Genomic DNA, 6,395 nt, shown 5'->3' with positions numbered 1-6,395 from the left:
ATCAAGGGCATATCAGTTGCCCATGTCTGCCCAAACATACTGACAAACTCACGCCCATACAAACTGGCGCCCCTGCAGCGTGCCTTCACACACAGACGCACTCAGAACGTGCAGCGAGGACCGAATCGTACATTAAGAGAAATCAGTAAATGTACAAAATTGAATAAACAAATTTTTTTGCAATTTAAAACACCTAAAAATAATCTAATTCTTTTAATTTATTTAAACTAAAAATACTTTGTGTTCAAACAAAAAATGTTTTTCAAATCCCCCTTTTTAAGCCCGATTTAGGGTGCCTAAATTTCGCTCAGTGCCAAGCAGACGCTCCAGCAGGAACCTGGGTTCTTCAGTTCCAGCAGAAATACATAATTGTCTCTCGTTTGGACGACTCGAAAACACAAAAGCAAATAGGCTACCGTCATTAAGATAATAACAGGTCGGGAACAGGGAACACAGGCCACTTGTGGAGTGGAACCGGCAACCGGCGATGTTGGCAGGAGGAATTCGATCGCGTCGTGAGCGTTAAATAAGCGAGAGTCGGGGCTCCGACTTGTGGAGGGGTGTATGGTATTACCTCGGGAAAGGACAGCAGTAGGAGTTTGAATACATTAATTTCTTATGTGGAAAAAGACATTCCGCAAACGCTAATAATAATAAGACAGAACGCATCTTATTCGAGGAACCCCAATGATTTTGCAGTTCTCTCGTAATACTTTACTTTTTTCAGGTAATCTACTGAAGATAAAAAAGGAGAGTGACATTTTTTAATTTTAAAGGTAAACCCTTTTTTGATCTGAAGTTCACTAGCATTTCACGTGAATAGTAAAGTAAAGATAAGAAATCAATAAATATTAAGATACAATAACATGATCACCTTTAAAGTCACGCTGATTGTTAATGGGTGAACTTGTTATACTATAAAGATAAATAAACATTTATATTTAAATCTCCCCCGCTTTAACAATATATCACAGGTGTTGTGGCTCATTTTACACGTGCCTATATCCAGAGTGTACCCTAATAAAATGACGTCATCTATTTTCGAACAAATGCACAATGTGGATTAGCATAAATATGTTTATTGTGTGTGGGACGGTGTATAATTTCGGTGATATAGTAGATGGTCATCTATGAAATCTTAACTCGCTCGCCTGTTTACGGGTTGGCATGTTGGGAAAGTATCGGGTTTCCGATTCGGTCTTCTTAAATGCCGACAAAAACTGTGGAATTTAGATCATTCAAAATCTTTTTCTAATTTTCGGTCAAAATAATTCTAAGAAGTTCAGCGGCTGCTGGTGAAAAATTATCTCGAAAAGCAGTTTGATCCACAAAAAAAGGTCGAATTTTTTGCTACTCCATTTAAAAAATTTCCCACATTCTTGTCAGATTAAGTTAATAAGCTGTAATAGTACTTGATCTCCTGACCCTCTGTGATGTCCAACTGATTGTTCAGTTGACAGGGGCCCACTTGGGTGGTCACGCATCCTTGAGAACTCTTCACTCCTGCATTCTTCGCAAATCTGCTGCAGTCCACTATCGGCAGAAGACTTCCTCTGAAACCCCGAAGCTGACGAAATTCCTGGCAGAGCTGAAAACCAGTTTAGCATCGCTCCATCATCTCCACTTATCCTGTGCAATGCTTCGAGATTTGTATGCCCCTTAACGAGTTCCAGCCTTTTTTATTCATTGATATTCCCACTGCCATCTCTTTCGCCCTTGGTTTTGAGTTTCATAAGCTAATTTTCGAGAGTTCATTCAAAGAAGATAAATCTGAGTAGCGTGTGTCCCTTGGAGTCGGAAGAATTTGTCTCGCCTTTGAGCTCTGAAAGCCATATCGACTTACCTGTTAATTTCGATCAGTGGTCTTTGTTCAAAAATGATTAAATACTTGTACGAATCTTTTTATATACATCTTTTTAAATTTAAACTTTTGTTATAATAGTTTTGTATTAAGTTTTAAATGTTGAACTAGAGTTTTGCTTGAAAATAATACATTTTAAAGTTGTATATGCATTTTCTTTTTTTAGCTTTGAAAGGCAGTGTAGAATTTGTTGACAATCTCATCTGACATTTAAATTAAATGAGTTTTACAGTATCTTGTTAAACAGGTGTTTTAAATGTTTTGTGTTATCACATTTTTATTTTGTTTTTATGTTTTTGTTCTTAGGCTAAAAACTTTTTAATCATTCAGTTCAAATTGATTAAAATTTGTTTACACAGTGGTTTATTATTATTATTATTATTATTTGATTATAACAAAATAATTCACTTTTTAACACAACTTGTTGAGAAATTAAACCAAGTGTTATATGGGGCTTACCTCCTGGATATTTGGTCATATCCTTATTTATTTTCAACTGTTTGTAAATTGTTCCTTTTGAATGTTTTGAATATTTGGTTAGAATGGCGCGCGTTTACTTTTGACTGACGCGATTTGGTGGACGTGTCCTGTGGCGCATTTCTAAGCCAACTAAGCTTCGGCGGTAGCGGGACTCGTCCTTTTATAGCCGAGGACTCGGCTCCGGCGGTTTGGTGCGCACTGGGGACTCCTGCGACTGCGACAACTGCGCACGGACATGGAAACATGGAAACGGACTCGCCGGCGGCACGGAAAGAATCATTGGACAAGGCGCCGTCGCCGCCGCCGTCTGAAACTGAATCGAGCTTACGAATCCTCCTTGGACGCCGACGCCACTCCTTCGTCCATCGTCCTTCGTCCTTCTTCTGACTCATTGTCAGTCCGCGCCAGCCATTCATGCACCAAACTGGCACTTGTATGCAAACTGGCAGATGTATGTCGCTGTGGATATTCGAGTTTATTGTCTTTTCCCTTCTTTTTTGTGGCGCGCACACTAGATGTTTTGGTTTTTGTTTGTTTTGGTTTTTGGCTACTGGACCAGTCGGCAACTTGAGAAGGATTTTTTGTCTTTTTCCGAACGTGTCCATGTCTGCCATAAATGTAGTAATCATAACTTGATGACAACTTAGCTTGATTAATACAAATTTAAGCAACTATATATTTATTTAACATGCTTGATTAATAAAAACGCAACTATGTAGTTTGAATTTCTTCAATAAAAATGTAATCATTTATAATTTACTGTGTATTTATTCAACGCACCTCTTCATAAATGGCAATAACTTTGTGTAACCCATGCCATAATTTAGAGTTATCTTGAAGAAGGATCCCTAAACAGATATAATTCATCAAAAAATAATTAAGTATCTTATCTTATCATGTTAATCTTGAATAATACATTTATGCATTATTAACAATCCCCCGGCAAGAACGAGGAATCCTATTAAATTGAAAGAAATTGAGGGACTGCAAAAAGCACGACGGAGTAAGTACATAAATTTTTAGTTGGCGTCACTAGGCGTCTGGTCTAGTCGCACTGGTGTCTAAGCTGAAACCTATCTGCGCGCCATTTCGTTTTTCAAATGTTGGCTGCCGGCGACGGCGACGATGGCGGCTGGCGGCCGAAGTTGGCCTAAACCGCACAGCGAGCCCTATTCGCAGACACTCCACTTCGATGGGAAAGTTTTCGCGACCCCGTCAACCCATTGGCAAACGAGAGGAGAAATCAAAACAACGACTCTCATTAACCGGTAATTAAGTGGTTAAGGCAAAAGTAACGAGGTCAAACCTCAACCAGTTGGAAAAGGCGAGAAGTTAATGCAATTGGCATGATCTTATTTAAGTGCCTAGATTTTAATTTCGAAGAATCTGTGAATGATCTTCCTAAAAAATACATATTACTCATACGACACGTATTCTAGATTAAGATGGGTTAAACAAAATGTTGTGCAAATCTAAAACGTTGGCATTAGGGCATGTCTACATATGTTCGCTTTATGATAACGCCACTATCTACAGGAATTTTTAGGACTGTGCTAAATAAGCACCGGCAACACTGCGTATGAGTAATTTTATCATTATCTAAGTGTATCTTTGACCTGAGAAGTAAGATCTTTGCCGCCAAAAAAAAACAATTTAAAAAAAAGATATCAGACTTTTAAATTTGATCTAGCATGGATCACTTAATTCGCTTGTTACTTGTTATTAATCGGTTTCTTTGGTGGAAGTGTAAAAAAGATCCCTTCGCCTCCCCTTGGCGAACCAGTTGTGGTGCCGTCAACAAAAACAACGACGGCCAGATAGACGCGACAATAACTCGTCATCATCGACGCGCCGGCTATTTTCGCATCTAATTGTGAGAGCTGCGGCGTTTGGCGCGCCAATGGTGGCAATGGCAATAATAGCGGCGCCCAGTGGCGCACACTTGGCCCGTTCGCAAATCAAAGTTCTGCGTATCCGCATCCGCTGTGTCCTGGTCCTGCCCAGAACTGCGGCACTGTCTGCTCCGCTCCACGGCAGCGGCACAGTCCTTTTCGTCCTGTCGCGGGCTGCCTGTCGTCGTGCCATTGTCGCTGTCGCCGAAGAAGCAACGACGGGCGACTGGTCGCCGCAATCGTCTGTCTAAGTCTAGCCTTTGGGTGCACTTCGAAAAAATGTGTTCGGTTGGGGAAATTTCCTTTAGTTATGGCGCCAAAGAGTTTTTGAATTAGGGCAAAAAACAATGATTCGGCTAAGTTGCGTGATGAACAAATGTCAGCTACCTAAAATGTTGCCTACTTATTGGCGTTAAAAAAGGATGTAAAACTAAGAAATGGTTATTATTAAAATATGTATTAGTAATCTTGGAAAACCAAAATGAAATACATATCTTTAAAGAATTTATTTAAAACTAAATTTCAGTTTTTGTTGGTATTGTCTGAAAATTGGCATTACAAAATGAGTCTTAAATCGAAGTAAATAAAATCATTTTTCAAAATAATATTTATTATTTCATAATAATATCATTACATTACACAAACATTATATGTATATGCATGTAAGCATTTGAGATGAGTATTAATTAATTGGAATACATATTTCAAAAGCAGAACCTCATATAAAGTTAAACAATTTGCCCCAGTGCACTGAATTTTTAGTGGGAATGGGTGCGTGGGCTTCGCTGCGCATCCCTTCGCGCTGGGCGGACTTTTGCCGACAAGTTGTCGTCTTGGTGACCGTCGCCAGTGGTTGGCGTCGCCGACTCAGAAATTTGCAACAATTCCCGAGCGCGCCGCCGCCACTTGTTACGCACTTTGGCGCCTCCGCACAGCGAAATGTCCCTTACGGACGGGCCGCTGCCGACACTTCGACGCTTGATTCTGCGCCAAAAACAAAACACAGACAGACACAAAACACGGTCTGTCACCGCTCCATTGATGTTGATGCGATGACCCCCACTCTGAGCATAGCATTCATAAATGTTTATCGCAATGTAATTGGAATTATCATCACAATTGGCCTATTAGGGTTGAAAGCAACATTTTAATGACAGTACGATATTTAAATAAAAACAGTAATATGTTTTCGGTGTGTTCTGTGAAATGGTATGTTTTATTTATTATACTCCTTGAAATTATATCAATTTTAAAATGTTTTTTTTTTTTATCTGCGAACATATTTAAGTTAAATGTTTGAAGTGTTTTCTCGTGATAAATACAAATTATTTTACTAAATTTTTTTGTATATGCGTTTACATTCTTAAACAGCTATCGTATTTTGACTCTGGTTTGCTTAAAAAGCATAGTTTTTGACGTGTATGCAAAACTCTTGCAACCAAATCGTATTTCTCTTTACAAAACATGAATTTCGATAAAAAATGACTTAAAACAACATTGAAATGATCTCAGGTGTCGATAAAATTAAAAACGAAATAAAATTAAAATGCTCCACAACGGATTCTTACAACAAATATCTCTCCGTTGCGTTACAGAAGTGTTATGAAAATTGTAGTTTTTCTAATTTCAAATTTTTTGTATGTGTGTGTTAAACTAATTCACTCCGATCATCGGATTTTCGTTTAAGTTTAAAAGTCAAAATGTATCACAATTTTGATCATTTTGTATTAATAAACACGTTTTCGGCTGCACCTTTCACAATGCTAATTATTTAGTAAACATTTATGCTGAATGTCTCGATTATATTTAACGGGTCTTGCACAAATTTGATTCAATGAAACCCAAAACGTTTTATAGTAAAAAATTTGATAAAACCGATATTTACAAATACCAGGAAATAAATTGATATTTATGGTTGCACATTTTAATAAGTATGCCTGGATAGCGCACGTAAATCGGTGCTTCAAAATGGTAAAGGTAATTATTATATTCCCTTCAAAAAGGGGCTAAAGTCGCAATGAAAGCCCATTAATTAATTTGATGACAAAAAAAAAGTTAGCAGATTTCTCATTTACACATAATAGGGTTGATTAATCTTTATAAATCTCTACAGAAAATGCCGGAAAAGTACTCCTTATCAAATACGAAATGATATAAGTATG

This window comes from Drosophila ficusphila, unplaced genomic scaffold, assembly GCF_018152265.1.
Source record: "Drosophila ficusphila isolate 14025-0441.05 unplaced genomic scaffold, ASM1815226v1 contig_791, whole genome shotgun sequence".
Classification (NCBI taxonomy): Eukaryota; Metazoa; Arthropoda; class Insecta; order Diptera; family Drosophilidae; genus Drosophila; species Drosophila ficusphila.
The sequence above is the reverse complement of the archived record's forward strand: the minus strand, read 5'-3'. Positions refer to the sequence as shown.